The 23,797-nt window shown below is 38.2% G+C and overlaps 1 long non-coding RNA gene and 1 pseudogene across 2 annotated transcripts; both read right to left on the bottom strand.

Moving 5' to 3' along the window:
• Positions 1-8,447: 8,447 nt before the first annotated feature.
• LOC122027396 lies at positions 8,448-10,549 on the bottom strand. 2 transcript variants are annotated; one of them, XR_006124404.1, is made up of 4 exons: positions 10,181-10,549; positions 9,931-10,024; positions 9,654-9,843; positions 8,448-8,763 (listed from the first exon to the last, which is right to left on the bottom strand). It is a non-coding gene; the product is annotated as an uncharacterized LOC122027396 (long non-coding RNA). The 2 variants fall into 2 exon arrangements; XR_006124403.1 differs by lacking the exon at positions 9,931-10,024 and having other exon boundaries at positions 8,449-8,763; positions 10,181-10,547.
• Positions 10,550-21,894: 11,345 nt separating this feature from the next.
• On the bottom strand, positions 21,895-23,061 carry LOC122026548 (annotated as a pseudogene).
• Between the last annotated feature and the right edge of the window lie 736 nt (positions 23,062-23,797).

The following is a 23,797-nucleotide window of genomic DNA, read 5'->3' as shown; positions in this document are numbered from 1 at the left end:
ATTTTGAGAATGCTTTGGAAAATGCTTAGCATTTTCAGAAAAACTTAGCATTTGAAAACAATTGCTTTTAGAGACACTTAGCTAAATTCCCTTTTTGTTTTTTTTAAAAACACTTTAAAAAGTACTTAGTTAAATGTTTTTTAAAAAAAAAATATTTAGCTAACTTTGAAAATACTTAGCTATGTTTTCAACTTAAACATGATTGCGTTGAGAAAATATCTTGCCAAGTAGCTAAGCTTAGAAAATAATTTAACTAAGTTTAGTTAGAGACAACTTAATTAAGTACTTAGCTTTAAAAACATTTAGCTTCTAGAGGAGTTATAATTTAAGAGTCAGGTCATCAATAATTTTAATTTTAAAGCTAAGTTAAAAATAACTTGAATTTTCGAAGATATGTCAAAAATAGTTTTTAATTTTGAGGTCAAGTCAAAATTTTTAAATAAAAACTAATTTTAAAACCGACTTAAAATCACTCCCCCTTAATTAATGCCTTAATAAATTTTTGGGTTCAGGAGTTCAAGCATGAGAGGTTAAAAAATTATTTTCCTAATTTTCCATCTCACTCAATCTAGATTAACAAGCATGTTTAGCATTTGAGTGAACGTGAGATGGAGTTGTCTTTATAGTTGATATAAAACATAAGTTTTGAATTTCAAATAATTTTGAAATGAAGTTTTAAAATATTTAAAAATAATTTTTGAAATTTAGTTTTGAAAAGATTTTTAAAATAGGTTTTAAAAAGATTTTAAAATCATTTTGAAATATTTTTCAAATAATTTTGAAATGAAATTTTAAAGATTTTTAAAATGATTTTGAAAGATTCTTCAAATAATTTTTAAATTAAGTTTTTAAAATAATTTTGAAAGATTTTGAAATTAAGTTTTTAAAATAATTTTGAAAGATTTTTGAAATTAAGTTTTTAAAATAATTTTGAAAGAATTTTTAAATAATTTTGAAAATAATTTTGAAAAGTTTTTAAAATAATTTTGAAAATAATTTTGAAAGGATTTTTAAATAATTTTGAAAGATTTTTGAAGTTAAGTTTTTAAAAGTAATTTTGAAAGATTTTGAAATTAAGTTTTTAAAAGTAATTTTGAAAGATTCTTCAAATAATTTTGAAATTAAGTTTTAAAAGATTTTTGAAAGATTTTGAAATTAAGTTTTTAAAAGTAATTTTGAAAGATTTTTGAAATTAAGTTTTTAAAATAATTTTGAAAGATTTTTGAAATTAATTTTGAAAAGATTTTTAAATAATTTTGAAAGGATTTTTAAATAATTTTGGAAATAATTTTGAAAAGATTTTTAAATAATTTTGAAAATAATTTTGAAAGATTTTGAAATTAAGTTTTTAAAATAATTTTGAAAGATTTTGAAATTAGGTTTTTAAAATAATTTTGAAATTTGGTTTTTAAAATAAGATTAGATTTGAAAATAATTCAAGTTAAAATAATTTAATTGTTAATTAACTTGATTTAAGTTAAGTCAATTTTAATTTCCTAGTCATCTCACCCGATCTAAAATTGTCAATCAGGGAACCCTATAATTGTTGTGAGATGAATTATGGTTGAATTTAAGGGTCTGATTTAACTTTGTGTTAGATTCAGGTTTAGCTTTGGGTTCAACAAGTAAGCATTCTTTGGATAAATTTCTGGGCTATGGTGAGTCACAAGGAACTCATTAAAGTAACCATGCCTTCGAGGTTTTCCAAATAGTCCTACCCATTGAACTTAATACTAAACCTTGGTCTAACTAGTTAGGATCCATTTAAGGGTAGCTTCGATCAGTTCCACTTGGCCAAATGCACCAGGTCGAAGCCATATCTTCCTAGACATGCGATGCCCAAGCTTCCCTAACGTACTATCATCCAAAAATTTTACCAGTACTGTGGGTCAAGTTAAACTTAGCCCATTTTAGTCTAATCTTAATTACCCTGCCAGGTAATCTACTCTTGTGTTACCCATTTCGGGTAGATTAAGTTCAGTTACCCTGTCGGGTAGTTCAGTTAGGGGTGCCAGCTATTCTGGATCCTCCATCTATATTTTGAATCTATAATTTGATTTTGATTTTTGAATTTTGAAATTTAATTTCGAATTTTTAATTTGATTTTGATTTTTGAATTTTGAATTTATAATTTAATTTCGAATTTTTAATTTGATTTTGATTTTTGAATTATGAATTTATAATTTCAAATTTTTAATTTGATTTTGATTTTTGAATTTTGAATTTATACTTCAATTTCGAATTTTTAATTTGATTTTGATTTTTGAATTTTGAATTTATAATTTCGAATTTATAATTTGATTTTTGAATTTTGAATTCATAATTTAATTTCAAATTTTTAATTTGATTTTTGAATTTATAATTTAATTTCGAATTTTTAATTTGATTTTAATTTTTGAATTTTGAATTTATAATTTATAATTATGTTCGTTTTATTAATATTATCTTTCTTTTCGCTCCCCTTGGATCATAACCTCGATATGGTCTATCGAGATAGTATATTTGATCCTTCGGGATCCAATATTGACCATGTCCAACTTGATTAATCAATTTGGACTTGGGGACCCATGCTTGAATTATGTTTCTATTATTTCTATTAACTAGAGACAGATATGATTTATATTTTGTTTTGGTCTTAAATCCAAGTCCGGATTTGTTGTAAATGGCTCACTGGTTTCCAAGAATTAGATCCAAATTCTTGGAACCCAAGGTGAACTGTTCCAACGTGTCTTTGAGTTCTTTAATTTGAGTTTTCAAATTAGAATTTTCTTCCTCAAGTTGTTTGACTTGAGTCGAACTTCTAATTTGAACTGGCTCAGTTAAAGCACTCAAGTCAGTCGCTTCCTTAAGGGCTGTTACCTCCTTTTGGAGCGACTTAACTCGGACGTTGGATTTAGCCAACTTCTTTAATAAGTAAGGAATTAAATTTTCTGAATCATCTAAGCTAATACTAGAAATTAGAGCACTTACAGTGGTTTTGTGTCCTTCAGAAATGGATACGGATCCGTGGCTTTGCTCGGACTCGGTGTCTGATTCGCTCTCGGTTTCTGAATTGGGCTCGAACTCGGACTCGGTTTCAACAACATGTGCTAGTACTGGTAGAGCGAGAAGGCTCGCTTGCTCTTCTTCGTCCGATTCGGATTCATCTGATGACTCGGACCATGTTGCCTTCAGTGCTTTCTTCGTCTTGCTTGTTCCTACAAATAACGCACCACCTTCCTCGGCCGAAATAGTATTAGTCTGCTCAAATAATTTGTTTATTAAAACATGCTTACCTATTTTCGTATCAGGAATACCTTCGTGTAGCTCAATCAGATTCTCCCACAGCTCCTTGGCGCTTGAGAATGGGTCGGCGCGATTCAGCTCCTTATTTGTTAAGCCACACTGAAGTGTATACGTTGCTTTTGCGTTTGCTTCTACCTTTTTGACAAGGTTTGCGTCCCAGTTCTCGTACGGTAGTGGCTTGCCGACGCCGTCAGTTGGCAGTTGAAGCCCGATTTTGATGATCATCCAGACTTCAAAGTGAGTCTGGAGATACGCCTCCATCCGACCCTTCCAATATCCGAAATCATCTCCGGAGAAGAGCGGTGGGCGAGCAGTGTTGTAGCCTTCTTGATGGGCCATTTTAGAAAGACAATCTCGCAAAATAAACACAATAAAACTTATTCCAAGACTTAGTCTTGGATTAGTAGTGCAGGAGAGAAATAAAAATAGTAATTCAGGAATTTTGAGAAAAAATAATAAAATATTATTAAAATAATATTAAAAAAAATATTACTACAAATTTTTGAAAACGCAATATTTCGCTAATTCCAACCAATGGTGAAAAGATGAAAATTAATTTTTCAAAAATAATTTTGGAGGGAAAAAAATGAAAGGCGTATTTTTAACCTATAAAAACGACAAAGCCACGAAAAATGCTTGAATGGTGGTTGCACCAGTTCAAAGCGACCCTGCTCTGATACCAATTGTTGGATCGAGACGCGCTAGAGGGGGGGGGGTGAATAGCGCTCGCGGCTATTTCATTTTTCGAATCGCAAAACTATCGGAGTAATTAAAACGCAGCGGAATAAAATAAAGAAACACAAACAGAAGGACATAGAGAATTTACTTCGTTCGGAGCCTGTAGCGACTCCTACTCGAAGGCCCGCGATCCTTGATCGCTTACTGTGGGCAACAACTATAGGCTCGAATAGATTTACAAGTTTAAGTACAAGAAGCAAAATGAAGAATATAAATATAATTTTATACCGACAACTAAACTGCCAAATTGAAGCTCCAGGTCGTCGGTGTAGAGTTTCAGCACTTCAGAAAGAGTTCGTTAGCAGTTGAATGCAGAAGAATCGCTTGGATGTAGTTGTTTTGAAGTGTTGCTGGAAGACCCCTTATAAAGGGCATCCAAGGCGCCTTGAAAGCCTCCGAAGGCGCCTCCATGGCTCCGAGTCCACCGTGCAGATGAGCGCTGACCATTCTGCGCTTATCACCTTTGAAGGCGCCTTCATAGGTCTTCAAGGCGCCTTCCAAGGCGCCTCCATAGCCAACCAAGGCGCCTTTACCCCTGCTTTGCGGCCAGGTCAGCTGTTGCACCTGAGGCGCCTCCAAGCTCCATGGAGGCGCCTCGGACACCGTTCATCCGAGGGAAAACTTCATTATTTTGTACCTGCAAGACATGTTAGTCCCAAACAATATCCTGCAGCACAAAGTTAGCACATAAAGAAATAAATACAATAACAATATATTTCGATAGTCATCAGACTATCCGGGTCTGACTTCGGTTTTCCTCCCGGAAACCCTAGGTCGACCCGACGCCTACTGTTCCCTCTACGGGGAACGCGTCCTCACCTACTCCACTCAGGAGATTTATCTGTTGCCAGTGCGATCCTCCAGATCGACTGGACTTTTTCTCAGCACTCGACGCTTCCGGACTTTCTGCTGGACATCCGCTTCCCGGCTAGTCCAGTCTTTCACCTGGTTCGCGACACCAGGACTTTCCACCTAGGGTTACCACCCCCTAGGACTTTCGCCTGAAGCCATCGACCTGCCAAGACTTTCTGCATAGGGTTACCACCCCCTATGACCTAGGGTTACCACCCCCTAGGGGTTTTCCCTTTGCCTAACCGCAGCTAGGACTTTTCTCCACCTAAGGTTACCATCCCCTAGGACCTAGGGTTACCACCCCCTAGGATTTTCACCTGCCTAACCGCAGTTAGGACTTTCCTGAAACACTCATTCAACATGTTAGATAACAACAAGACTTAACTTTGAACCCTTTTCCATTATCAAAACTTGGGTTCGATCGTCGGATGTTCCCGCACCAACAGTATCCGGCTCCACAGTACAAGGACTTAGGTGTTTTACATTAAAAACATCAGAAATTTTTAAATGACTTGGAAGACGCAACCTGTAGGTATTATGATTAATCTTTTCTAGTACCTCACAAGGTATAATCTTTCGATCTTTGAGCTTGTTGTTTTCACCAATAGGAAAATATTTACATGTTAATACAACCCAAACCATATCACCAACATTAAAAAGAACCTAATGTCGATGCTGATCTACCCTGATCTGGTACTCGATGTTGCTTTCCTGAATAGTTTGCTTAACATGCTCATGAATAACCTGAAGATGCTCAATCATCTCTTCAACCTTAGGGTTAGCTTGTCCTGGACATGAAATAGAGACTAAATTCAGTACCCTGAATGAAAGTTTCATCCATAAACAACTTCAAAAGGGCTCAAGACAGTAGTCATGTTCTTTGATATGTTGTATGCAAATTTTTCTTATGGTAAAACTAGATCACATTGCTTCGATTTGGTTCCTATAAAGACATCTTAGAAGATTTTCCAAGCTCTGATTCACCACCTTGGTCTGAGGATCCATCTGAGAGTGATAGACATTGTTGAATTTTAGCTTCATCCTAGATTTTCACATAAGCTCTTCCAAAATTGACTAACAAATTTAGTATCACAATATGAAGTAATAGTTTGAGAAATACCATATAAACGGACAATCTCTTTAAAGAAGAGGGTGACAATCTGAACAACAACCATGATTTTTCTATATGCCACAAAGTGAGTCATCTTATAGAATCGATCCACCACAACTATAATAGATTCTACGATTCATTGTGTGCCGGGTAAACCCAATACGGAATTCATAATAACCTCTCACCAAGGGGCTTCAAGAATTGTAAGGGAATATACAAACCAGCATTAGTAAGGGTCCCTTAGATTGCTCATAGACAGAGCAATGGTGCACAAATTGAGCTACATCGCTAGTTAGCTTGGGCTAATAGAAGTCGGAAATGATGAGAGCTAATGTCTTATCTTGGCAGAGGTCTCATTCGTTGTACAATTCATTGATAATGTGCTACCTTAAGAAATAGTTCGGAATGCATAATCATAGTCCACGAAATAGATAATTATTGTGCAAAATAAAACCATTACAAAGCCCATTAGTTACCTCCTAAAATATCTTACCGAAGGAGGGATCAACAACATATATATCTGAGAAAGATCGAAAGCTGACAACCCTAATGCTCATGGTAGTAAGTAGGGAATAACAATAGCTTAGAGCATCTGCAACGCGATTGAGACTCTCAAATTGATGGTTCAGTGAGAAACTGAACTCCTGCACGTAGTTTGCCCACTTGGCGTGTTGACTACTCAGCTTATATTGGCCGTTGACGTACTTCAAAGTCTTATAATCAGTGAACAAGATAAATTCATTCTACATGAGATAATGGCGTCAATACTTCAAGAATTGCATAATAGCATAGAATTCCAGATCATAGGTAGAGTAATTTTTCTCGGCACCGAATAATTTCTCATTGAAGAAGGTAATGGCGCGTCCTGATTGACTTAGAACACCACCAATACCAATGTTAAATGCATCACAATTTACTTCGAATAGTTTGTCAAAATTTGGAAGTGTAGAACAGGTGCTTCAGTTATCTTTTGCTTCACTAGTTGAAAATTAGTCATAGTCGCTTCGGTCCATATGAACTCACGCCCCTTGAGACACTCAATGATAGGAGCAATTAAGGCACTGAACTTTCGAATGAACCGACAGTAGAAAACTGTCAATCCATGGAAACTTCGGACATCGTAAATAGTTTTTGGCTACAACCATTCTAAGATTGCATCCATCTTTGATGGATTTGCACGAACACCATCAAAATACACAATAAATATAAAAAATGAAATTGTGGTTATGAAGAAAGAACATTTCCTTTTGCTAACGAATAAGTATTCCACCTATAGCTTCTCAAAAATAATTTGGAGATGATCAAGGTGAAAAGCTCATGTCGGACTATAAATGAGGATGTCGTCAAAATATACAATCATGAATCTTCCCATGAAAGGTCGCAAGACTTGATGCATGAATCGTATGAACATGCTAGGTGTATTCGATAGTCTGAAAGGCATGACCATCCACTCGTATAGCCCATGCTATGTCTTGAAGGCGGTCTTCCATTCATCTCCGGACTTGATTCGAATATGGTGGTATACACTCCTAAGATCGATCTTGGAGAATATCTTAGAACTGAAAAGTTAATCCAACATGTCATCTAAGCGAGGAATAGAAAATCTATACTTCACCATGATTTTGTTGATAGCTCAGCTATCAACACACATTCACCATGAACCGTCTTTCAAAGATATGAGTAGGACAGAGACTGCACAAGGGCTCATACTCTTACAAATATAGCCTCATCTCAATAGCTTCACAACTTATCATTGTAGTTCTTCGGCATCGTTAGGGCTAAAACAGTATGCCAACCCATTAGACAATCCTGACCTCGACACGAGGTTAATCTGATGTTGAATGTCTCTCATAGGGGAAAGACTTGGAAAAAGGTCTTCGCTCATCAAATCAGCAAATTCAGATAGGAGTTGTTATTCCTCAGCTGATAGATCTGAGTTTAGGTCTATTACATTACTTTCGTAAGGAAGCAAAGAATATACCACATGTCCGTGCTTCATCACATTCAAAAATATAGACATAGAAAGTAGTCACTACAACAAATTTGACTTTCTACAGCGCGTAATTATGTAATCCACAACGCGCATCACACGCTGCACAACTGCAGACTATTAAAAGTCATAAAACATCAACAACGCGCATCGTGTGTTGCGGTTAAGAACATTCACAACGTGTGACATGCACTGTAGTTAAGAGCATTCACAGCATGAGATACGCGCTGCAGTTTAGAGCATTTGCATCGCGCGACATGCACTGTGGTTATGAGCATTCACAGCTCATGGTGCACACTGTGGTTACGATCATTCAACTACCACATAAGATGCCACACATAAATTATAATACCATATACATATATCGCATACAATTATAATACAACATATACACAATTATAAAATCAAAACTCAAACAATTATAAATCACATACGACCATAAATATAATACTTAATTAAAACAATCCAAACTAGTAAAAAAAATTCACTTAGTAACATAGTTTCTTTCCTACAATAGAGTATATGACTTTAAAATAAGGAAAATATATATCAGTCATACAAAATTATAAACTTAAATAACTAAGCGGCTGTGCTTCCTATTGCATCCTCGAGAAAAAGCATTTCATCATTTAGAAGAATTAGGTCCACTTTCTCCATAAAAACTCTATCAACCCAAACTTTCCAACGAGATCCACCAAGAAGAACGTGATGCACTTTTACTTTTTGATCTATGGATGTAATTTGACCTTCTGCAACAACTTCAGGTGAACACTCTTTTTTTTTTGTTCTGCAAATAGCAAGAGACAACTTTTGATAAAATATAAGAAATTTAGATTGTTATTTGTGAATTCTACAAATAACAAATAGATAGTTTTATTATCATTTTCTCTCCAATAGCTTGACCAATATGTTCTCCATTTCAATCCAAACTTTTGATCGTGTAATTGATGTATCTACATGACTTGCTTTTTCTTAAGCATAAAACATATAAAAAATTATTAGAACAAATAATAATGTTGCTAATTAAGTATATTTGTAAAACTTTTCATAAAATTTGATAAATAATAATTTTATCATCATGCATGCCAAATGAATGTAATTCTCTATAGCTCATTGTGTGAATGTAGTCTTGATTTACCCTCATTGTTCTAAATTTTACATATTTTTCCTGAGAATAAAAATATGTCTAACATATTCCGATATAATTAATTATCTATTTAATCAACAAATAGTAATTATTTGGACAAGGAAATGGAAAGAAACAGTAGCAACTAAGATATAACAGATAAAAAAGGGAGGCAAAAATCAGTACAAAAAATGATTTGGCCAAAATTGAGCTTTATAAATACACTCTTTCAATGAATCAAGCCAAGACTGAAAAGTCAGCTGAGAATTGCTTGAGCTATAATAAAGTATGTCATGCAGACATTCTCCAGCACAAGTCATTAACCTGTCTTTCTTGGTACATAGCCAAAATGTCAATCGCTTCATAAGACGATAGGAAGAAACCAAAAATAATGATGATGCACACCAAGTATTTGGCTGCACTTAGAAAAATTAAGATATTATATTACAAAAAAGTACCAGACATTACATTGCAAAAAAGTATCATATTTAACTAAAAAATGATGGTCATATCACATTAACTAAGAAATATTTCCAATTGTTGGGTTGTACCTTTTCCTCAAGCGTTGTTACAAAATGTATATTTCTCAGGATCTCAGTGTTTAGTCCCTTATTATTCTTTGACATTTTTTGCCCTAATATCATCTGTGTCAGCCATTTCTCCTCCTCCTCCTCCTCCTCCTCCTCCTTAGTGAAGATGAGTTGCTAGAAGCTTGTTTACTTTAGGTAACCGTTTTTGTATCTACAACACAAAAAAAAAAAAAAACACAGGAGTTTATGTAATGTATGTTGAGTATAGATTAAAAAGCCAATCAAAAAGAAAAGATACTGTGATGCGGGAAGCATGCTTTAGCTTCCATCTTTTCTTTCTTCTGTTGTTCTCTATATTCCTTATATGCTAATGGATCAACCAAATTCTTGGCCTATATAGCCAAAATCTCAGTGAATAAGAATTAGAAAATTGAAACCGCATGTAACTAAATATAAATAGATTTTTTTTTTTTTTTGCAGGAACTAGCCCTACGAGATTTGGATAACAAATTGCAGGGCTTTGAGAAAAAAATGAAATTTAGGGTTACCTTTGAGCACCTCATTACTTATTGTAGAGAGGGAAGAAGAACTCCTCCTTGCTTGCTACGAAGAGGGAAGATGAGCCTCCTTACTTGTTGCGGAGAGGGAAAGAAGAGCCTCTCCTTGCTTGCTGCGGAGAGGGAAGAAGAGCTCCTCCTTTCTTGTTGCGGAGAGGGAAGAAGAGCTCCTCTTTGCTTGCTGTGGAGAGGAACGATGAGCCTCATTTCTTGCTGTGGAGAGGGAAGAAGCACTCCTCCATAGGGAAGAAGAGCTCCTCCTTATTTGCTGTGATTGCGAAGAGAAAAGGAACGAAGGGAAGATGAAAGGAACGACGATGCGAAAGGGAAGGTTAGGGCAAGTAAATTTTGGGTGTTGGTGTGGTACCGACAAAAAAAAAAAAAAAAAAAAAAATAACAGTGCACTGTTATTAGTTTAATTTTAAAACATGAATTTAATAGCACACAAAAGTGTTGTTAATATTTAATTTTAATATTATGCATTACATGTTGTAAAAATATATTTGACAATATATTATTTTTTCATATTGTTATTTATAAAAATATAATATTATCCGCAGTGCACTTAATTGGGTGCACTATAAAAATTATTATCAATGGCGTGCCTTAACCATGCATTATTGATGATGCACTGCAGAAAGTAATTTTTTGTTGTAGTGAGTGTAAAGTTATAGGTTATTAAATTTGAAAGGGTTCTTTCTCGTTGAGGAGAAAATATAAGGTTCCTCCTTTTGATGCCGAGGGTGTAGGTGTTCTTACGTCCATCGTGGATGACGTTGCGATCATATTGCCAAGGTCATCCCAACAGTACATAGCATTCATCTATTGACACAATATCACACCATGCTAGTCGTAATACTTGCTACCAATAGAAAAAGATAAAAAACAACGCCTATCCATGGTTACCTCACTCCCTTTGCTAAGCCATGACAACTTGTAAGGTTTTGGATGACGATTTATCTTCAATTGTAGCTTTTGAGCAGCTTCTTCAGATATAATGTTTTCACAGCTTCTACTATCAATATCATCTTGCAAACTTTGTCCGTAACTATACAAGTTGTGTGAAAGATGTTGATTCTCAGCCAATCATCTTCTAATTCTTGCATTCGTGGGTCACACCTCTTGTAGGCGAATTGGATTCACTTTGGTTTAGTAATGAATCAAAATTAGTTTGATTTTAAACCAAATTGGTTTGATTTTGAACCAAACTTATTGCTAATGGATTGGGTAAATCCTGATGAAGGTGTATAAAACCCCTCTATAAGGAGGAAAATAAAGAAAATTAATTTTAGGTTTTATTCCTCTCCTCTTCTCCCTCTCTTGTGCCACCGAAACCAAGGGTACTGCCACTCTTAGTTGCCGTCGTCGTCGACCAGCCACCGACCTACCCTATTGTTGTAGCTAACTAGCCATTGACCACCCTACTACCGTCGGCCTTTTGGCCATCCACCTTCTCATTTTTGTCCACCCAGCTGAACGAGAGCCACTCCAGCTATCAGACAACACCAAAGGGTTGATGTGTCCTCTGTTTGGTGCTGCCAGGTTGCAATTGCCACTAGGCACCAAACCGTGCCATGGATTATTCTCTCGGATCACATCATCTCCTTTCTTTGGCTAGTACTGAAGCGAATATGCAACTTATGGCTTTGTGAAGTCATCTTAAAGGTATCTCAGTGTGGATATGAATAGAGACAAATCTTATGAGGCTTACTAGTTGATGTTGTTTTTGTTAAACGTCATCCGATAGGTATAATTTCTAATAAAAAATTTATTCTATAATTATGTCTACACATGTATGTTTTTGTGGATGTGTGTGATGCATATTGTAATATTTTAGGAAATTGTTATGCTTTCACTGTGTGTTTTTCGAAAACATATTTCTGTACACGTATAGAGACACCAACAATTTGGACTCATGTTCACCTATTAAATCCATCGAAGTTAGAATGAGCTCGATCAGAGCTCTCTAGTTCCATCAATAGATTTTGATCGATATCCATTGATTGACCTAGATGACTTGAATTTCTAAAATTTTATAATGAGATGGAAGTGTGGAATGTGTAGAAGGTAGATATGGTGAGAAATCTTGATCTTGAGTCTCCTACATAAAGTTATAGGTTCGTGCCAATTTGCTCAAAGTATGAAACTTTCTAAACCTTTTGAGTAATGCTGGAATCCTTTATGATGATAATGGAGGGCACATTTGGACTCATGGGTATTGCAGAAACCTACATGAGTTAGAATGAGCCTGATACTCCCTTACTCCATCAATGAGTTTTGATCAAAATCTATTAATGGACCTAGATGACTTGGATTTCTAAAATTTTACAATGAGATGAAAGTGTAGAGTGTGTAAAAGGTAGATATGGTGAGGAATATTGATCTTGAGTCTCTTACACGAATTTATAAGCCCGTGCCAATTTACATAAAGTTTGAAACTTTCTAAACCTTTTGAGAAATGTTAAAAATCTTATGATGATAACAGAGGGCACATTTGAACTCTTGAGCACTGCAAAAATTGTATGAGTTGGAATGGTCCCGATTAGATCTCTCTAAGTCCATCAATGAGTTTTGACCAAAAATCATTGATGTATTTTATGGTATTTAGATTTTAAAAATTTTACCATGAGATGAGAGAGGTTAGTGTGTAGAAAGTATATATGGTGTTCAATCCTAGTCCTAATACGCCTAAGCGAAATCATGATCACATGCTAACTAGCACAAACTATGGTGCTAGTTTTTTAAGACCATGTCACGGTGTTGGTTCTGATCACACATTGTGGTATTGGTTTTTGAAAATCAGCACCATAGTATTTTGAAAGTTTCAAATCATTTTAAATACTATTGAAAGGGCCCCTTAAAATAGTAAAAGAGAGTTGATTTGGACTCAGGTTCACCTAATGAACCCACGGGAGTTGGATTGGGTCAGATCGAAGCTCTCTTGGTCTAACAATAGGTTTTGATCAAAACATATTATTGGACCTAGACAACTTGGATTTCTAAAATTTTATAATGAGATAGAAGTATGGAGTATGTAGAAAGTAGATATGGTGAGAAATCCTAGTCTTGAATCTCCTACATGAAGTTATAGGTCTGTGCCAATTGACACAGAATTTGAAACTTTCTAAACCTTTTGCGCAATATTGAGAATCCTTTATGATGATAACAGATGGTACCCTTGGACTCCCGAGCACTACAGAAATCTAAAAGAGTTGGAATGAGTCTAACTAAAACTCTCTAAGTCTATCAATGAGTTTTGATCAGAACTAACATTGTATTGTTGATTTCTGAAGATCAGTACCAAAGTGGTGCTAGTCTGTGCTAGTTGGTACATGACCATAACTTTGCCTATACGTATTAGGACCAGGATTAGACACCATATATACCTTCTACACACTAATCTCTCCCATCTCATAGCAAAATTTTAGAAATCCAAATATCCTAGATCTATCAATAGATTTCGATCAAAATTCATTGATAACCTAGAGAGATTTGATCAATCCCATTCTAACTTTTGTAGGTTTATGCAGTGCCTGTAGGGTCTAAGTGTTAGAATGTATACTAAAAGCCTAACTTTTGTATAAACATTTATTTTGAAATAAGAATCAGATTGGTCAAATGTCTACATTTAGTTAAATACAGTTGTCCATTTAATTTATATTGTAAATAACATGGTGTGTGATATCACACAGTAGATCATGTTATCAGTTCCTTATAAATTATAAATAGTAGCTCACAACCAAGATGGATTGGGACAAACCATTGGAATGTTTGTAGTGTAATTTGTTATTAGTTTATCTTGACTGATCCTGTCTGAGAAGCTTGACAAAATGGAAAGCTGGGAGAAAAACCTACTGCTGATGAAGAATAATACCTGATTGAATACCAATCCAAGAAACCCAAAGCGGATCGAGGAGAATAGAGTCACAGAATGCCCTCCTTGTGCGAAGATCCAATGACGAGAAAGAAATCTGACTGAAGAAAAATGAGATCCAAAGCTTCCAAGGTTTCCTGCGCACAAGAGACCAACTAACACTATCGTCAGTGACCTAAGACCGGAGTGGGAATCCCTGGCTAGGCCCTCCAAAGCTCAGACAGGATCATTGACTATAAAATTACACTAGTATACTATGTGTGTATTGAACGAATCTCCTACCTCCCCCGTTCGGGTCGAGCGGTCTTCATTGGTCACGGACCAGCATATTGGATCTCCTATCTCCCCCGTTCGGGGTCGAGCGGTCTTCACTGGTCGCGGACCAACTCAACGACTTCTCTTATCTCCCCCGTTCGGGGTCGAGCGATTTTCACTGGTCACGGACCAGCTTATCAGAGCATCTACCTCCCCCGTTCGGGGTTGAGCAATTTTCACTGGTCACCGACTAGCTTATCAGAGCATCCATCTCCCCTGTTCAGTGTCGAGCAGTCTGCACTGATCACATACCAGCTTATCAGCATCCATCTCCCCCGTTCGGGGTCGAGCAATCTCTACCGGTCACAAACCAGCTTATCAGAGCATCCATCTCTCCCGTTCGGGGTTGAGCTATCTCCAATGATCTCGGACAAGAGTATCTCCACTGATCTCAGACCATCGTATCACCACGGGTCTAGGACTGAAGTATCTTCACTGGTGTCATACTAGGGTATCCTGCAGGTTCCATGCCCTTCGGTCGCATGAGCCTCGCACCCACTCGGGACACCGACGTCGTGCTTTTCGCTATCACGATCCTCTCCTACTCGGCATCATCCCACTCAGTACTACTTGATTGTCGGGCCAGCATTTTACGATCGCCCAGTTGGTATGCTCCGGGCCGCTCGTTCAACACTCTCGTAGTCGTCCGACCGGTATCGCCCATCGTCCGCTCGACCACACGCTTGAATTACTCGATCGAACCGATCGACATTATTTTGATGGCCTGGTCAGCATTTTACGATCGACGGGCCGATATTCTCTCAGTCGCTCGGTCAGCACTTTGGTCGTCGGGTCGCATTTTACGACAATTTGACCGACATTTTTCGGTGCCCTGGTCGACATTCTACCGATCCCTCGGTTCACATCTCCACGGTCGCACGCTCTGCCCCACTTGCCCAGTCCCTCTTCGCCTGATCGACCTTCTTCTGATTGCTCGGTCGACACTTTTTCGGTCGCCCTCTTGGCGCCCCGCCTGTCGCCTGGTCACTCACTTGACATTTGTCCGATTATCGACGCAGTGTCATTTACCGTAGTTCGCTTAGCATCACTACCATCTCTCATGCGACACCATTACTATAACGACCGCTTGCGTGGCATTATACGAGGGGTTCATCGATTTGGTTCTGTTATGAGAGCGATTCAGCTTTTACGACAGACTATCTAGTCAGTCAGACTTGCGCCTCCTTCGATTAGAGTTGAAGGGGAGGCTTGTGATACGGTGATGAAATGAGAGGGAAGGGCATTTTTGTCATTTGACATCAATAGGGTTTTGGTTTTAAGTGGTGGCACTATTCACCCGAGGGTGGGGGCTTCGTGCTTTTGTTTTCCGTCGCCGCCAAGCACAAGGGGGGAGGGGGGTTTGAGCTGTTGCCTCCGCCTGGTTCGCCACCGACCCCACCCCTGACGTCGCTCCTCCTCAGCAGCCCTGGCACCGGCCACCGCTGGCTAGCGAGGCTGCCTATGCTTTTCTGTCCCTTCTCCTCTTCGTTCCAGACCGCCGTCGGCTGAGACCAGTTGTCGCCGTGATGGAGGCACGCCACATCTTTCTCCTTCACCAGTCACCAGCTGCTGGAACAAGGGAGCTGCCTCTCCTCTCACTGGAAACCTCCTCTGGCGTGGGCTTCCTCACGCCTAGTCACCACAGTAGAAGCGCACGCGGATGATACCTTCGTCGCCTCTGACGCTGGTCATGCCCACTGCCGGTAGCCCCTCTCCCCCGGGCACGAGGGCTCTCTGCTAGAGTAGCTCCATTCTCTGTTAGCGATCACACCTCTTCTCGCCCTCACCACTGTTACTACTGCCTCCTCTAGCGGTCCCCGTCACCCTCCGGGCAGCCGTCGTTTGAGTGCTCAGGTTTGTCTACTCCGGCCTCCGAGTCGAGATGATGTTTGGCCCGTGAGCCGATGTGATTCCGGCAATCGAGCCGTTGTATTTCGCTCTTCGTACCGCCATTACGATTGGGAGTTACTGGTATTATCTAGCCTGCGTGCTGTGCGTCGGCCTGCGAGCCGCTGTGGTATCCTGGCCTAGGTGTCACTGTCATATTTCAGCCTACATATCACATTTTGGATCCATGCTGCATCGGATTTCTTGTCGTCACCCCTAGAGCCGGCTCCTCATCTGACTCACACTCATCAACCCTGCACGGTCGCGACGACTCGATCAGCACCACGACCAGCTCACCGATCCATCCGAGGGCGCCCCTCGGGGCCAGGGTACGTCACTGTACTCATTTTGTATTTATTTAGTTGCTCTACTATTATTCGGTTGCTTTTGTGTTTGTGGGATCCACCTTGAGCATCGGGGTACCAGAGACCAAGGCAATCCGGTCGCTGGCTACAAGTACTGTTGACCAGAGGACTTCTGACGACTTGGTCAACACAGAAGATAGCTCACCATCCGGGTCATGGAGATGCGGTCAACATTCCAGCCATGTCACTCCGGCAGTTCCGTCTTCTCAAATTCCCGACAAGATCACAGATGATGCTTTCTCAGGCAAAGGCAGGTAAAACTTTATGCTTCACTAGCTCGAAGGGCTCGGAAGTTGGTGAACAATCAGACTTCTCAGCTTCTTTGAGCTCATTGAGCAAGATCAAAGCTTCGAATTTTCCTGCGTCATTATTGAGGATTGGGACATGGGAGGTGAGGATTTTATAAGGAAAAATTTGGTGGTTTACGTAAATGATACATCTCTCCTTCCTGTTATTATTTATATGTTCTTATGGAAGTTTTTATCTATGCATTATTCTGGTATTTTATTCTTGTATTTGCAATCTATTCAATCTTTTTGTTTTGCGCAGAATTTTTCTGCTCATTCTTTTCCTCCTATTTGTGTTTGTAACTTTCCGTGATACGACCCACCAAAAAGAAAAATGATGAGCAGTTTTACTTGCCTTTATTGCTGAGTTTTACGTACAATTATCAACGAGGGATTTGCCATTGGAACATAGTTTATTTCTAGTCATTGTCTTTTCTCCTTGAAGGTTCATTTCATGAATTCTTTATAGGTGATCTAGTGCATTCTAATTCTCATATGTTTTTGTCAAGTAACCCTTTACCAGATTGGTTAAGTTTGTGGAGAAGTTCACTATGTTCTATTGGCAAACAGTGTGTGTCTAGATATGAAGGTGATTTAGTGGAAAAATGTTACTTCACCAAACGTAAACTTGTATGGGAAGTTCTCGAAGGTGGCTTGAAGAGCAAGATTGAGTTTCATTGGTCGGACATTACTGCAATTAAGGCAGTATTTTTTGAAGGTGACCATGGGACTTTGGATATTGTGGTAGGATTTATTTTTTCTCAATTTGTGTTGGTATATATTGGTTATTTTTTATGGGTAACATGTTGGCAATTGTTTATTAGTTAGAAAGACCACCTCTTTTCTTCTAAGCGACTAATCCTCAACCAAGGAAACATACACTGTGGCAAGCAGCTCGAGATTTTACCAACGGCCAAGCATACATACATAGGTAGATGTAAATTATATTTTCCCTCATTTACTGAAATTCACCTTTTCTGTTGCAAGTTGGCGCAAAATCTAAGCTTTGGGAGTGATATTATCATTTAATCGGTGGTTCTTGTCATTGGTACTTCAGTAAAAAATAATCAGATTTTATCTTCAGTATATATTTTTTGGAGTCTAGTGTAAGTGTTTGCCTTTTGAATATTGTGGTTGCTTCCTTCTTGTCAATTGTTTAAATTTGATTAACTTAGTTAAACTATACCTTTTTTATGAATATTTTTAATATTAAGTTTTATATGATCATCGACAAAGTAAAGCATGTCCTTTTTGGTAACCTGACTACATGTTGCCTTCCTTGACTCTTTCAGTCTGTGCTTCAAATATTATATTATTATTTGATTAAACCTATTTAAACTAAGCTTGATGTGATATAACAAATTTTGCCTGAAGATATATATGTTTGTTGCCTATCTCAAATTGTTTGAAAGATAAATAAATCAAAATTTTACCTGTTTGGTTATGTCTATATTGTAACTTTTACCAAATGGATGCTGCAGGAGGCATCTACTTCAATGCCCCCAGACCTTGTTGAGCAAGAATTTTGAGAAATTTATCGACTGTGATCCTCATTTCAAGCTACTTAGTCAGCAAGATGATATATATTAGAATCGTCTTACTTTGATTCTCAGTACTCAGTTTTGGAAGATCAAAATGATTCTAAAAGTCATATTAATGATGTTATTAAGGATGATTCTAGAACCACTTTATCCGACTTTTACGAACCTGGTCTCCCTTGTGCAATATCATCAATCTCCAATAAGATGGAAACACAGGATTCTTTCAGGAGGACACCTGATTTTGATTCACAAGACACGCCTTCACCATGCTCAAGTAATAATATTAGCTCCAGCTGCATCACCTTTCGATAATTCATCTATCCAGAAACTGTTAGGACTAAACTTTATCTATGACTAAAGTTGAGGAGCTGTCTTTAGGAAACACATCATTGCCTTGCGATGCTCTATTCGACAAAGAGATAGGGGACTTTATAACACAATTTTTTGGCAATGATTCTCAGTCTTCTGTTGAACAATCCATCATCGGATCCGACGATGAACCTTATTCAACACTAGAGGCCGAGGTATCATTAGAGGCCAAGTATCATTCGTGGAATTTATAATAGATCCTCATTGCCACGATGTTCTTATTCAACCCTACTTGATATAGAAAAAAAACCAGATAAATCTCCTACCCTTAACTTCTTGTACATATTTGTTTTGCATTCTGCATTTTGTAGGCTCTGAGAGCTTCAACTTTTTATTAGTGAACATATATATTAATTGTTCTATGAGATTCTTTTGCGACTAGAAAGATATTTTTATACCTTTCTATCCATATGATGATCAACTTGAAAGAATCAAAATAACACCTCTCCATATGATTGAAAATTGTGATTGTAATAAACAGGCTATGAGATGATCATTTCCATAATCTTTAGTGTGCATTCTAAAGAACAGCGGGTGATCTCTGTTAGGATGTATACTAAAAGCCTAGCTTTTGGTATAAATATTTATCTAGAAATAAGAATCACATTGGTCAAATGTCTACATTTATGATAAATATAGTTGCTCAATTAATTTATATTGTAGATAACATGGTGTGTGGTGTCACACACAAAAGATCATGTTATCGGTTCCTTATAAATTATAAACAGTAGCTCACGACCAAGATGGAAAGGAACAAACCATTGGAAAGTCGTAGTGTAATTAGGTATTAGTTTATCTTAACTATATAATTACACTAGTACACTTAGAGTATATTGAGTAGGACCATTTAAGGTCGTTCCTTTTATACTGACTTTATAAAGGAACAAAGACCTCAGTTATTATGGAAGTGTGTGCTCTTAATCCTGATATAATAACAAGAACATATATTTGATATTTATTTCTTTAATTTATCAATGGGTGAGATTTAGTTCGATGAATCAATAAGCCCGATAAGTTGGGAAATGATATCACTTATAGTGTGTGTTGTTGATTATAGAAGGAAACTGTGTCCTAAAGATACTAGGTTGATAATGTCCCCAAGAGGAGCTCATAAGGATTGTCATGTTAAACCCTGCAGGTGGATTTAGTCCGACATGACGATAAGGTTGAGTGGTACTACTCTTGGACTAAGATATTAATTAAATGAGTTGTCAGTAACTCACTTAATTAGTGGACATTCGATATCTTAAACACAGGGAGACTAACACACTCATAATAAGAAGGAGCCCAAAAATGTAATTTGGGATTGGTGCGGTAGTTCAATAATAGTTCTCTAGTGGAATGAATTATTATTGATAAAATTAAGTTGTGTGTTCGGGGCGAACACGGGATGCTTAATTTTATCGGGAAACCAAAACCAATTCCTCCTCTCGGTCCCTATCGTAGCCTCTTATTTATAGAGTACTATACCTACCTATACCCACCTTCTATACCCACCTAAAGGGGGTCGGCCAAGCTAGCTTGGGAATCAAGCTAGGGCTGGCCTAAGCATGGTTTATGGGTGGCCGGCCCTAGCTTGAACCCAAGCTAGAAGGGGCCGACCTTAATGAAATTAAAAAGAATTTTAATTTTAATTTTTATTATGTGGAAGATATAATTTATTAAAGAGAATTAAAATTAAAATATCTCTCTTAAAAGGATCTACAAAAGATTAAAGAAAGAGATTAGATCTCTTTCCTTATTTGTAGATTGGAAAGATATTTTATTTTCTCTTTGAAAATTATTCACATGTTGAAAAATTAAAATTATAGAAATTTCTTTTTATCAACCATGAAGGGATTTTTGAAGAGAAATTTTATTTTTAAAATTTCCGGAAACAAATTAGGAAGTTTTAATTTGTTGATTGAAACTTGTCTAATTTGTCTCTCTATGATATGGCCGACCATTATAAGTTTAATTGGGAAATTTTATTTTATTTTTATCAATTAATTCATGTCAAGGAAAATTAAGGAAATTTTATTGTAATTAAATTTCCTAATTTACCAAGGCTAAGGAATATAAAAGAGGGGGTTGGGGTGCCTTCATGAGGTACAACCTCTATTATTTTTCTCCCTCTCTTATTCCTTGGAGTGGCCGGCCATCCTCTTCCTCTCTTCCTCTTTGTGGTGGCCGAAACCTCTCTCTTGGCTTGGAGCTCTTGTGGTGGTCGGATACTACTTGGAGAAGAAGAAGAAGAAGTAGAGAAAGCTTGCATCCCTTGGAGCTTGGTTGGTGATTTTCTTCATCCTTGGTAAAGCTCTTGTTTTGGCCGAACCTAGCTAGGAGGAGAAGAAGGTGCTTTGGTGGTTTCTCATCTCGAAAGATCGTTGCCCACACAACGTCCGAGGTTAGAAGAGGAATACGGTAGAAGATCAAGAGGTTTTTCTAAAAGGTATAACTAGTAATTTTTCTTTCCGCATCATACTAGTTATTTTTGGAAATAATACCAAATACAAGAGGCTTACGATTCTAGTATTTCGAATATGTTTTTCGATGTTGTGTTCTTTTGTTTTTTCTTTTCCTTGTGATTTGATTGTTCTTTTCGGTTAACCTAAAGTTATTTTAGGAAATTAAATATTAGCTTTCCATAAAAGGTTTTGTCTAGTCGGTGGTGGTTGCTCTCATATCCAAGAAGGTCATGTGCCTCGCCGCGTCAGTACTGGGAACCAATTATGGAAATTAATATTTAATGGAATTAATAACTTAGGTGATTTGGATTGAACGTGTTAAGTTCCGCAGGAGATCCAAATCAAAACCTAAAAGAACAAATAGATTAAGTTTTGGATCAAACGTGCTAAGTTCCACAGGCGATCCAAAATTTAATTTAAAAGAACACATGGTAGCTAGGAAAAGGTTCAGACCTTTGTACAAAATTTTTGTACAGTGGAACCTCTAGGTTTTCCGAGTAGCAACCAACAATCTCTCCCCATTTGCATAATTAAAATGAAAAATAAAAATATTTTTGAATGATTCCGGAATGGATCATGCTCAGAAAGGGCCAAAGTTTACTTCAAACAAGAAGCAGCAATTAATGCCGCGATTGGCAAACCCAGTGCAGGCTGGCCAACAAGTCGGAGTGTATCCTTCCTTTTATGGTGCCCTTCCTCTGTGGGAGCTCCTCCAGCAGATCGTATGCCACTTCCGACCGCCCCTCCCTGCACATCTCCTCCAGCAAGGTCCGGTAGGTCAGAATGTCCGGCGCCTTGCGGTTCTCCAGCATGTCGTATACCACCTCAAACGCCGCCTCTAGCCGCCGCTCCAGCGACAGGCTGTAGATCACCGCCATGTATAGTCGCCGTGGGCACTAGTGCTTTCGATCTCATCTCCTTGAAGTAGTTCATTGCCTTCTCCAACCACCCCTTTTGGCAAAGCCCCTGCACGATGTAGCCGTAGGAGTACTCGTTGGGTTCACACCCGTAGAGCCCCATCTCCCTGAACACTCAGATGGCCTCCTCCATCTCCAGGCACAGCACGTAGGCCTTGATGATGAGGTTGAGCGCGAAGGTGTCCGGGATCATGCCCGAAGACTTCATCTGCCTTGCCAGCGAGCGGATGGAGTGGAGGTACACGTAGGAGACCGGTGGCTTGCCGATCTGGCGAAGCACCGCCACCGGGAGCATCGAATAGGTCTCTATAGATGGCCGGCACGCCGGGGCGTTGCTGCTGTTGTTGCTGCTACCCCGACACTGCTACATCCGCTTGTATAGATTGAAGGCGTGGGAGAAAAGGGGCGGCGGGAGCAGCAAAATCGGATGGTGGTGTTGAAGAGGGGTAGATCCGGGGGGTAGGCGCCGGTGAGGATCTCGTCAACAAGAATCTCCGCCTGGGAGTAGCGGTGGTTGAAGACGGCGACCTGGAGCATGGCGAGATAGGCTGGGCCGTCGTGGCGGTAGCCAGGGCGGAGGGCGGTCTACCGGAAGAGGTCGAGAGCGAGATCAGAGTCAGATTGCGCTCGAATGGCTTTGGCTACGTCATTGGAGGTGAACCCCGGCCGGAGGCGATCGACCCATGAGTCAAATTGCTTCTCGAGGGGAGTACGCGACCGAGCATCGGAGCTAGGGCTAGAATTAGGTCTGAGTGAAGAGGCATCGCAGAAATGGCGAGAGAGGGGGAGCGGGAGGAGGCCAACGGCGGCAGATTTTTGGTTTTGGTAGAGGAGGCAGAGGAGATGCTTGGGGCGGACCAGGATCGCCATTGACGATGGAAGCCAACAACCGACAGTTCGATATAAGACTAGATAAATTCATGGGCCAATTTATGGCCTCATAAATTTACTACACGGGCTGAGAAAAGATAGCCCACTTCGTCTAGAAATGTGCTTGTAAGTTTGATATTTGTCAAAATGCCCCCCAATAGTTGATTAATTAGTCACATATGATGACGAAGACATTAGCCAATTCTTAATAAAATTATGAAATTGGCTAAGAGACTATATATATATATATATATATATATATATATATATATATATATATATATATATAATTTTTTTAGCCTAAATAATATACCCTAAATCCTAAAACTTAAGTCATAAATTTTTTTAATAAAAAAAAACACTAGATGATCATGTGACCATCGTGCATGACTATGGGCAAGTGTTAGCCAACTTTTTTAGTACCGACCACATGGCAAATGGCCATAGTCGTGCATGTGAGGTGTGCACATGGGGCGTACAACCTCTCTCTCTCTCTCTCTCTATATATATATATATATAATAATATCTTGTACACTTTATATGAGCTCTTGTAGGTAACGTCTGAAGTGGGCATCTAACACAGATAAAATAAAATATTTTTAATCTATTTATCATATGCATGCAACAACTCCCTTCTTTCTCATTTGATCATTTGTAAGGTAGTGTTGGTTTGTAAAACTCAGCACTAAGATGGTGTTGACACCACCAAACCAGCATCATCCACATTGGTATTGGT

This window comes from Zingiber officinale, chromosome 10A (assembly GCF_018446385.1).
Source record: "Zingiber officinale cultivar Zhangliang chromosome 10A, Zo_v1.1, whole genome shotgun sequence".
Lineage (NCBI taxonomy): Eukaryota > Viridiplantae > Streptophyta > Magnoliopsida > Zingiberales > Zingiberaceae > Zingiber > Zingiber officinale.
The sequence above is the reverse complement of the archived record's forward strand: the minus strand, read 5'-3'. Positions and strand labels throughout refer to the sequence as shown.